This window comes from Quercus lobata, chromosome 2 (genome assembly GCF_001633185.2).
Source record: "Quercus lobata isolate SW786 chromosome 2, ValleyOak3.0 Primary Assembly, whole genome shotgun sequence".
Lineage (NCBI taxonomy): Eukaryota > Viridiplantae > Streptophyta > Magnoliopsida > Fagales > Fagaceae > Quercus > Quercus lobata.
Window position 1 is genome coordinate 93409166 of NC_044905.1, and position 12574 is coordinate 93421739.

Consider the following 12574-nt stretch of genomic DNA (forward strand, 5'->3'; position numbering starts at 1 on the left):
GACTAAAGAAGTTTTCGCGGGTAGCTCACGAGAAGGCTTCCCGCGAAGTGAAGCATGTGCACAACACATGACTAGAATGCGAAGAGTCAAGACAGGAGGGTGATAGCTAGTTTTTGCGAGTGTCTTGCGGGTAAGGCCTTCCTGCAAGATACTTGTAAAACATTCTGTTTTGCCAATTTGTCATATTTGATACACACTATCTTTACCCACACTATTTATACCCCTATTACCCACATATGTTGAGGAGTGCTTTTGAGAGAAAACCCTAGCCATAACCCTTGAGAGTTAGAGATTGTTATACTCACATTTCTCTACACAATTCATTGTGGTTTTTCCTTAACTCCTGCCTTTCCATTTTCATATCCTTGAGAGGTTGATAGCCCAAACACTTACCACACCCTTTCAGAGTGTCAAGTGAGGTTTAGGTGTTGTTGGGAAGCATTGAAAGGAGCCAAGTTTTGGCAGATGCAATTGGGTGTATTGCGGGATCCGGAGAGCTAGACAAGACACGATTTCAAGAAGCCTTGTTGGAATAGGAGCTTAGAGGGTTTAGGTGCATTGGGTAGATTAGGCTTGGAGGGTCTCTTGCTATTTGTGTATCCCAACTGATTGTCTAGTGGATCGATTTACCGCTTGGAGGGCGGCAGAGAGGTTTTTCGCCGAATTTTTTGGTTTCCTCTTCGATAACACATCAGCGTGTTATCTTGTATTTGCATTCTTCTTTCCTACTCTTTTAACTTTCATTTTACTGCAGCGTAGTAATGAATATGGGTTAGAGTAATTTATTTGTTTATCCGATTGCATTTACTCTATTCTGCACTTAGTTTAAGTTAGAGTAAGATCAATCGTGCCGTAATTTTAATTTGAGGTTCTAAACAGCTCTTGTGTTTTAACACATTTTCAAGCTTTCGATTGGTATTAGAGCGGGTACACTTGCTATGGTTGTATTACCTAAGTGTGATCCTTGACCCTTTTATGATGGACCAATCACAATCGCTTAATGCTCCACCACTCTTTGATGGGAGCAACTATGCATTTTGGAAAGTCCGTATGAGGACATTTTTTTGTGCTATAGATGAGTCGGTATGGGATTTTGTCAAGAATGGGTATGTTAAACCCACGACAGCCAAGTTCGAATGGGACAAGGTAGCTCTTGCTTTGGCTAATGTAAACAGTAAAGTTATTAATGCTATATTTTGTGGTGTGTCTACTGATGAATTTCATAGGGTATCGCATGTGGAGACTACCAAGGAAGCTTGGACGATTCTTGAGACTACCTATGATGGTACCAAGAAAGTCAAGGACACGAAGCTTCAAATGCTTACCACCCGATTTGAAGAGCTCAAGATGAGTGACGATGAGTCTTTTGATTCATTCTATGGGAAGCTCAATGAAATTGTAATTGCTAAGCTCAATCTCAGAGAGAAGAATGAGGATGCTAAGGTGGTGAGAAAGATTTTGAGGTCCTTAACGAAGAGCTTCCGTGCAAAGGTCACAGCTATAGAGGAAAGTAAAGATTTGGATGAGATTAAGATCCAAGAACTCATTGGATCTCTCCAAACATATGAGCTTAGATTGCTTTCCCAGAAGTCGAGCAAATCGCTTGCTCCCAAAACCATCACCGAGCGGATGGATGACTCCTCCAAAGAAGATGATGTGGAGAAGGAGGAAGCATCCTTGCAAAGAACTTCCAGAAATTTTTGAAGATGAAAAACAATGGGAAACCGTTCAGCAAAGGAAATTTTTCATCTTCCAAAGGTGATAGGAAGGAGTTCAAGAAGAAAAACGAGAAGGATTTTCAATCCCCTCAAGGAATCATGTGTTACGAATGCAATGGCCATGGACATCTCAAGAAGGAGTGTCCTAACTATTTGAGAGAGAAGGATAAAGTGTTTGCCACTACCTTTAGTGATTCTGAAAGCTCAAATTTAGACACGGAAGGAGAATGTGACAGTGAAGGAAACTACAGAGCCTTCATGACAATTGCCTCCGCTGATTTAAAGAATAATTTGAGCAATTGGGTTGACAAACTTGGTAATCTTTCCGAGGATGAGGAAGTTGAAGAATTGGAAGATGAAGACATATACCAAAATGAAGGCGAGAACAACCTTCAAGAAGCATATGATTCTTTGCTAGAAGATTGTGGAAATATGCCAAAGTTGTGAACCTTGCTGTGAAAAAGATGAAAAAGATTGAAGAAGAGCACAAGTGTATACTTGTGCAACTCAAGGAAGCAAAGTGTGAAGTAGAAGGACTCAAGGGAGAGTTGGTTGAAGCTTACTTTAAGATCAAGTTTCTCAAACTTGAAATTATCTAAGCTAATGTCAAGGTTGAGCGCATCTCTACCAAGAAACTTGACAACATGCTGTCCTCTCAAAAATCTTCACATGATAAGATCGGTTTAGGCTATATCGGAGAAGGAAGCTCTAGCAGCGAACTCAAGAAGGAAGTAAGGTTTGTTTCAGCCAAGAATGTTGAGAAACTCAAAGAAGTGAAGCCTGAGATTAAGACCCTTGCTACTGTAAAAAGAACCCTTGGTGAAAAGCCAAAGGAAAAATGGAAGTCATTACCCAAAAATCAAAGGGGGCTTCAAGTAAAGCACTTGTGTCATCATTGTGGCGTACAAGGGAACTAAGGTCGAATTGTTTCAAGCTTCATGCACTTAAAAATGTTGACTCTATGCATAGCCAAGAAAGTTCAAAGAGAAGACCAAAGGGAGCACAAGCTAAGTCAGACAGTGAGGGACATCTCATTGGAGATGTTATGAAAATGATGAAGAACATATCACTGTGCCTTGCTAGCTTCTCTTCGAGGTTTAAAAGTTATGTTGGTTGTACTCCTTCATCTAGGGCTCTCACCCAAAACACTCGTAAAGTGTGGGTGAAGAAGGGTACTTATGCATGATCACTTTCTATGCCCATGCATTAATTCTTCCAATGTTTAAGGTCATAGGTTCATGCATCATGTCATACATAATCCTCTTGTGTCATTGCTTCCGGTTTATAGCATGTTTTTTTTACAAGTTTTGTTTTGTACTTGTTTTTGCTGATCTTTCTTTACATGTTCTATTTTTGAGTATGTTGAAAAATTCAAAAAACCCATAAAAATTGAAAAATCTCCAAAAAGTTTGATCGCTTGTGTTGTGTATATCACATGTGAGTTTGGCCTAGTACCTTCGTACTAATGACGTAATGCATTTACGAGTTTAGCTTGTTATGTATGCACATATATCTTTGTGGGAAAAATCTTGAAAACTATGTGTGACTATTGTAAATCGATCTTCAAGCTTGTCATGAATGATTGGTCAATAGTCTTGCTGGTCTTGATACTTGCATAAACTTGTGCCTATATATCTTCCCACTTTACTTTTATGTTTTTACATTATAGCTCACCAAATGTAAATCTCAAAATGAAAAAGAGATAATGAGTTGCAAAAGCCGTTGCATATACTAGTATTTGACTAGGAAAAAGGGAAAGTGACTTTTTATTGAAATGTATGGTGCTCAAAAAGCCAAAAACTCATTCTCAATATTGAAATATCAAAAATTTCAAGTACCGATCTCAAAATAAGATGTATTGTTCATAAATAATAAAGTGTTATGATTTGTATAGAAGCCAAATGAAAAGCTTCTAAGATTTCTATTCATTTTCTTGTGGGAGGTTATATATGTTCATTTCTATAATTGAGATAGACTACTTGACTTAGTACTGGTTGTATATGACTTGATTGAATTGATCATTGAAGCTTCACTCTGGTCTAAGGACTATTCCACATTTAATACTCACCACAACACACAAGACTTTAGTTCAATCAATGCTTATTTTAGTTGTGTGATTGTACATGATCAAATGTGATGTGTATGCTCAATGCTTGCCGATCAAACCCAAAAAGTTTTTTGAGTATTTTATATGTTTTTGAAAGTATTTTTATGGTTTCGTGTTTTTAAGTTTTTGTTCAAAATGCATTTTTGTATTGTTCTTCGAAAACTTCTTCAAAGGCATTTTCGCGAGAAGCTCGTGACTAAGCTCTTCCGAAAAAAGGTTAAGGCAAAAAATAGAAATCACAAAATTTCATACAAAGACTTTCGTGACTGTCTTGTGACTAAAGGCTTCCTGTGAAAGGTTTTGTGCTTTAGAGGTGTTTTTCGAGAGTAATTTCACGAGTATTTAACTCGCGAAAAACGCGTGTTTTCAGTTTTATAGGGTTGATGTGATAGTTTTTTAAAACACACTTGAGTTCCCTCTCTTCACCTTCCTCGTGCCTCTTTCAAACCCAAATTGATTTTCACTCAAAACCCCATCAATTTCAAGATCAAACTCTGCAAAATCATCATTAAGGTATGTTTTTCAAAATTTTTTTTACTCTTTTACTTAGATTATGCAAAAAAATTTCTAGGTTTCATTGATTTGAGGATTTTTGAAAAAGGGGTTGGGAAAGTTGGTTTTTGTCAAAATTTCTTAAAATTGTTGATTGGGCTTTGCCCTATGTGACTTGTTTGTATCTGTGTTGGCCCCATGTGGCAATTTTAACTTGTATTTAGGCATATTTTCACATGATCATGCATTGTTCACATGTTAAATATAGTGTTGCATATCAAGTGTTTGACAAAATGCTTAAGTGACATTTTTGTGTTGTTTTGGACTCCGATGAGTCCCAAATTTTGGGATTACCTATGATTGAGCTTGTGTAACATGTTTTGATCATTAGGTGTGTGTTTTACACACTTTGACCCAATTGTGCCTACCCATGCCTTGTCATGCATCTCCTAGGCACACCTTATGCACACCACATGCACACTAGATGCACACACATGCATAATTGTCATTTCTTTTGCATTTTAATGATAATTACAAGTTTTAGCACTTAAACCAGGTTTATTTGACACTGCTGTGCTCTGTTTTAAGTCTTTGTGCTTATGATTTGGACTAACTTGACACTAATCAAGTTTGTGTTATGTTTTTGTGTTTTTGCACCTCTTTTTTTTTGTGTTCACTTATGCAGTTGTCTCCCACCAAACACTCTGCTTCCAAGAAATCCTCCAAGCGTCCTCGTATGGACTCCGACAACTGCAAGTCCATTGAGGTAGACATGGCTTATAACGATTGCTACAAACGAGCAACAATCATTATGGAAAGGGTTTTTCGATTGGATACTCTTAAGGACACTTCCATCCCTGATGTGTTCAAGGAGAGGACATGGACAAAGCTGCTAAATCCAAGTGGCAATGTGTACGCAGAAATCATCAAAGAGTTCTTTTCAAATGCTAGTATGGATGGAGACCACATTAACTGCTGGGTGCGTCAAAAGGAATTTGTGATCACAAGGGACTCAATCCAAGAATTCCTCAAAGTTCGTCCACCTTCTCAGCTGATTACTGTGCAATACAATGATTGATTGGATTTTATTGAGCCAATGGTAGAGGTTCTTGGTGGCTCGCTACATAAGAAGTCAATGAATACCATTCCATTCAACACGGAGATGAAGACATTAGCATATGTCATGATCCACAACTTGTATCCGGTCACTAACTTGACAACATTGTCCACTTCGAGGACAATTTTCTTATACGATCTCTACACACATAAAGAGATTGACATTTGTGGACACATATTTCACCTCCTGACCAATAGCATCACTAAAAGGAACACAAGGACAATCATGCCATTCCCCACTCTCATCATGGGCCTCATTGCAAAGACAAGGATCAAGATTCCGAGCGATCTCATCACTGTGCCAAGAGATTATCCCATTGGTGCTAACACTGTGACTAGAAGCAGGGCTTACATCACTGACCCAAAACTAGCGTCTCTCAAATATCGAGGGATAATGTTGAGGAAGAGGGTGGAGATACCGAAGAAGAAATTGATAGATTCACCTCAGCACTAGAAAGTTCTACTCAACCATCCTCCCAAGCACAAGCACGAGGACCCAATCGTTTGGATTGTCTCATGGCCCGGATAGAGCAAATGTATGGCATGCTCGAATCTCATGTGTAGCATACCTCCGATCAGTTCCCATACATCCAGGGGCAGATTACTGCACTATCTTCACAGATTGAGGATATGTTGATGGAGTAAGGTTTTGATTCAAAGTTAGAGCAGTTCTAGCCTTTTTGGCCATTCCGGTCAAAAAGGGGGAGAAAATTCTGAAGGGGAGTTTGCACAGTTGAGGGAGAGTAGAACATAGTCATTGGTTTATTGTTGGTGGTTTACGGTTTTATTTTTTTGTTTGGTTTAAACTTTATTTTTTTTTACAACTCTTGGATAGTTTTTATTGCTTTCTTTTAAAGCTTAAGTACATTGGTTTTATATTCAGTACTTGTGTTTATTTCATTGCTTTGTAGCATTTTTTTTTTTTGGGTACTTTTAGATGTTGCTAAACTATCTTGAGTATTAGACACTTGTACCCTTGTAGGATTTTGTATCCTTGATGCAAATACTTCTTGTATTTTGCATTGGTTGTGTGTTGGACATGCAATTGATCCTCATGTTGGTCTTAATTGCATTGCATGTCTGGATGATCATTTACTAGCTAAATGTTCAAATGTTCATTGTAGTTATTCTTTAATGACTGTTCTTGTATGATCAAGTTATGTTTAATTGTTTATATAGTGCTTATTACTTTGATCGCACTTTACTTGCGAATATACATGATAGGCCAAAAACGAATTGACCACTTGTGATAAATTAACCAATTAATTTAGTCAAGTGAATTAATTAAGTTAATTAATCATGCAAACGCATGGTAGCATAAACAAATCACCAATACGGTGCACATACACAACAACTTCTTCACAAGAATGATGAACTAGGGCAAAACTTTGTCTCCGGTTACAAATTGCTTGAACAAATTTTGCTCAATACTTGTGCAACTTGTATATACTTTGACAGTCCTTAAAATAATCCTTTTATATGTCTAAGGTTAGAAGAAAAGAAGGCCCAAACACATAATCATGGATTAGAGTCAAAACAAAACTGGAATTCTGTTTTTCATAAAGCTCGACAGATACCTATCTGTCGAGATGCTATCGAGTAGCTGTTGAGCCTCAGGGTTGGAACAGCTTCTTAAGCTCGATGTATAGCTAGCTGTCGAGCTTTAATGAACAACACTTCTTCAGCTTGAATCTTGGACAGACCTGCATGTCTTCAATACTTGATCTTGAAACACAATTTCTTGAAGTATTAAATACATCCTAGATCTACCCAAATACAAGTAAAATGCGTTTTGTCAAAGGATAAACCAATTACATAAAATAATGTCATATGTTCCTAATAAGTGAATCACATATGTCCTAATAATACATACCATGTATTCAACTTGTCATAAGCTTAATGAAAATTTTGTTTGTATGCGAGTGTTTTAGGTTATAGGTATATATATGCAAGTGCTTCACAACTTCTAGATTAGGTGTGAGTGAGTTTTGCCATTGTTCCCAAACTCATGTTTAAGTCTAGATTCTGTTTTAGGGATTTTGTCATGGAATAGCCAAAGGGGGAGATTGTAAAGTTGTGATTTACAACTATTTTGTGTTGGCTTTAATTCCGTGCCAAATTTGATTGTAATTATATTTAATCTTATGTTCCCTGTATTTCATGCTGGATTTATTTGTAAGGGTTGTGTGTAAGAGAGAGAGTGTGAAGACTCAAGGCAATTGAAGACTAAAGAAGTTTTCATGGGTAGCTCGTGAGAAGGCTTCTCGTGAAGTGAAGCATGTGTATAGCACATGACTGGAATGTGAAGAGTTAGGACAGCATGGTGACAGCTGGTTTCACAAGTGTCTTGCGGGTAAGGCCTTCCCGCGAGATATCCACAAAACATTCTATTTTGCCAATTTGTCATATTTGATACACACTATCTTTACCCACACTATTTATACCCTTATTACCCACATATGTTGAGGAGTGCTTCTGAGAGAAAACCCTAGCCATAACCCTTGAGAGTTAAAGATTGTTATACCCACATTTCTCTATACAATCCATTGTGGTTTTTTCTCAACTCCTACCTCTTCATTTTTATATCCTTGAGAGGTTGATAGTCTAAACACTTACCACACCCTTTTAGAGTGTCAAGTGAGGTTTTGGTTCTACTGGGAAGTATTAGAAGAAGCCAAGCTTTAGCGGATGCAATTAGGCGTATTGCAGGATTCGCAGAATTAGACAAGACACGATTTTGAGAAGTCTTGTTAGAGTATGAGGTTGGAGGGTGCATTGGGTAGATTAGGATTGGAGGGTCTCTTGCTATTTGTGTATCCCAACTAATTGTCTGGTGAATTGATTTACTGTTTGGAGGGCGGCGGAGAGGTTTTTCGTCGAGTTCTTTGGTTTTCTCTTTGATAACACATTGGCGTGTTATCTTGTGTTTGCATTTTTCTTTCATACTCTTTTAACTTTCATTTTACTGCAGTGTAGTAATGAATATGGGTTAGAGTAGTTTATTTGTTTATCTGCTTGCAGTTACTCTATTACACACTTAGTTTAAGTTAGAATAAAATCAACCAAGCCGTAACTTTAATTTGGGGGTCTAAACAGCTTTTGTGTTTTAACACATTTTTGAGCTTTCAATAGTTGAAAGCTCGATAATCTAATGACTAGAGCTAGTTTAGATCCCTAATTTTTAATTGCGGCTTGATTAATTTTAGGCTTAACACAATGCGGAATATACGTGGTTAGCAAATTAATTAATCAAAGCATTCAATAATTGCATGGATGAAAAAATAGATGCAATGCTAAAAGGTAAAGGGTAGTAGAAATAAGAGACTCAAACCCAAGATAACACGGTGATGTGTTATCGAAGAGGAAAACCTAAAACTCGACATAAAAACCTCTTTGTGGCTAGGGACGAACCTAGGATTTTAAATTAGCGGGGGCTGGAGTATAAATAAAAAAAAAAAAAAAAAACTCCAAATAGGTATACATATAGTATTAAAAAATATATATAAATTCACAAAATTGTTATTTCTAAATACATTAAGATGCAATCATCTACAAATAAAGACAAAAAAAAAAAAACAAAATAATGTTTTTTTTTAATGCTAGGCTGGCTAGGTTTTTTTTTTTTTTTTTTTTTTTTTTTTTTTGGGTTGTTGTTGAAGTTAGAGCATTCACGGTGGTGCTAAAAATTTTAGCTTTTAGCACCTCAAAAAGCAACTTTATCTATTTTATCTCCTCACTTTGCAATATACCTAATATCAAAAGTTCTACAATATTTTTTTTTTATCACTTCATTTATACTAATAAAAACAACTCATTAAAATAATAAAGGAAGAGAGAGAATTGGAGTTTTTTAATTGAAGAAAAAGATATAATCTTAATAAAATATTGTATTTTATTTTCAACAATTTGCTATAGTCAACTGGTATTTATATTAGTTTACTGTAATTGTAAAAAAAATTAGCTTTAGTTTTTCCAATAACACATGATTTTTTGATTCTTTGGTGGTAAAATAGTTTTTTTTGGCTAGAATACAATCACCATTGTGAATGTTTTTGTTAAGTTTTTGGGTTTGATAGTTGTTATTTGGGTTAGGCTAGTTAGGTTGATTAAGGAGGAGGCCTAAGATTTTGGAAGGGAGGCCTAACTACAAAAATAAAATATATAATAACTAAAAAAAAAAAAAAAATTGGACCCGGGGGGGCTCGGGCCCCTACTTGGGTCCATCCTTGTTTGTGGCCCTCCAAACTGAAATGATCCACTAGTGAATAAGTTAGAGTACAAGGAAATCAAAAAGACCTTCTAAGCCTAATCTACCAAAAGTACTTGAGACCTTCCAAGCTCCAGTTACTAACAGATTTCACCGAACTATGTCTTCACTAGTTTCCTAGATCTCGCAATACTGCTCTATTGCATTGCCAGGCCTCACTAGCTTATTTTGGTAAAGACCCAATGCTTCTCAAGCTCCAAAATACTATCTACACTCTAAATAGGTGTGACTTATATTTGGGTACAAATTTCCTCTCAATGTATGACAATGGGAAAGGGGAAGAAGAAGAGACTACAAAAGAATTCTTACTTAATGATAAGCAGCTCTCTCTAAAAGGTGAGTGTTGTAGAAACTTCTCTAGAGTTTTCTTTTGAATAGCCTACCAATAATTTTATGGGTAATGAAGGTATATATATTGTGAGTGAAGGGTAGGAAAGTCACACAAAAATCCAGCTAGTCAGTGCATCTCGTGGGTTGGCCAAGTTGTGAGATACACTAACTCTTGAACTTCCACATGTGCTCTTCACATGACCTTTTACAGGTGCTGAGTCCTGAGCTAGTCACGAGATCAACTGTCTTGAAAACTCTTCACCAACTTAATACTAAACCCATTATAATTTGTAAGGTTGAATTTATTCAATCATGTGTTGGCTTTATTCCGTGCCAAATTTACTTGTAATTTAGCAATTAGATACCCTGTATTTAGGTAGGAATTATGTAAGGGTAGTGTGTGAAAGAGTGTGAAGAAAACTCAAGAAGTGTGCAATTCAAAAGAGTCTCATGACTGGATCTTGCGATTTGCAACTGGCAAGTCGCCAAAATTGCACACGTGTGAAGCATGTAGGGGGAGCTGAAGGGTCACGCCAGCTGGAGCACTATAGGACAAAACTTCCAGTCTGGCCAAGTAGTTAGCTCGCGACTCAAACTCGTGACTTGAACTCGTGACTCAGTCCAGTCGCGAGGCCAAGTTGCTAAACTACTCTGTTTGGGAAAAACTGACTTTTCACATTCCAAACACACACCAGTATAAATACCCCTTTATACCCACAAAATGTAGAGAGCTTTTAGAAAGAATTTGAGAGAGAAACTCTAGAGAAAAATAAGATTGACTCATCCACAATCTTCATTCTTTGATTCTCCAAATTCCTCTACTCTCACTCTCTCCATTGTTACATTTTTGAGAAGTACATTTGCCAAAACATTTTCTCACCATACACATATATGTGAGGAGGCTGTTTGGTGCTTAGGAAGCAGTTCGTAAGGGACCAATTGATATTGGTTGATACTATGGGTTATAGCAGAATCCGGTAAGCTAGAGAAGACAAAGGTTCGGCATAACCTTATTGGAGCAAGAAGCTTGGAGGGCTTAGGTACACTAGGTAGATTAGGCTTGGAGGGTCTTCTGCTGTTCATATATCCTAACTTCATTTTCTAGTGGATTATTGACCGCTTGGAGGGCGGTGGAGAGGTTTTACGCCAAGGACTTCAGTTTCCTCTTTGATAACACATCACTGTGTTGTCTTTGTGTTTGCATCTCTCTTCCCTTAATTTTTGCCATTTAATTTTTGCTGTGGTTGTGATTTTATTTGGTTTAGATTGTTTTATCAATTCTGCTTTATATTCCGCACATACATTGTTTGATAATAAGCTTGAATCGGTAATTTGTAATTTGGGGGTCTAAACGTTCAAGGTTTTTTACACACTATTTGAACTTTCAATTAGTATCAGAGCGGGTGCACTTGTTGTGGTTTAATTACCTTAGTGTGATCCTTGACCCCGTTTGAGATGGATCGATCTCGATCTCAATCTCTAAATGCTCCACCATATTTTGATAGTCGCAACTATGTCTTTTAGAAAGTCAGGATGAGGGCATTTTTGTGTTCAATGGATGAAACCGTTTAGGATGCGGTGGATATTAGTTGGACTAGGCCGGAGGTTGCCAAATCCACGTGGTATAAGGTAGCCCTCGCTGCGTCTAATGTAAATAGCAAAGCACTTAACGCTATTTTTTGTGGTGTATCTCCAGATGAGTTCAACAGGATATCTCACATTTCTATTGCCAAGAAGGCATGGCAGATATTGGAGAACATGTATGAAGGAACGAAGAAAGTGAAAGACATTAAGTTGTAGCTTACCATTCGGTTTGAGGAGTTGAAAATGAGTGAGGACGAGTCATTTGACTCTTTCTATAGCAAGCTGAATGAGGTGGTCATTGGCAAGTTCAACTTGGGTGAGAAAATAGAGGACTCAAAGATAGTGAGGAAAATCCTTCGATCATTGTCAGAGAACTTCTATGCAAAGGTTACAGTAATTGAAAAGAGCAAGGACCTTGATGATATCAAAATTCAAGAACTGATTGGCTCACTTCAAACATATGAGCTGTCATTGCCATCCCAAAGGAAGAGCAAATCCCTTGCTCTTAAGACGATTAATGAAAGGGTAGAAGCTCACGACTCATCAAATGAGGATGTTGTCGAGAAAGATGTTGCTTACCTTGTGAAAAATTTCTGAAAATTTGTGAAATTCAAGAACAATGGAAAATTTGGCGATAAAGAGAAATTTCCAAGTTCCGGAAAGGAGAAAAAAGACTTCAAAAGGAAAGATGGAAAGGAGTCTCAATCCACTCAAGGAGTCACTTGTTTCGAATGCAATGGACATGGCCATTTCAAGAAGGAATGTCCTAATTATTTGAGAATGAAGGGCAAGGTGTATGCCACTACTCTTAGTGACTCAGACTCTTCCAATTCTGATTTGGAGGAAAGCTATGACGGAGAAGGGAATTACTCTGCTTTTATGACTATTGCTCATGTTGAGTCTTCGGAGGACTTGAGTTTGCTTGTATAAGAGCTTGGGGAGCATAGTGATGAGGAATCA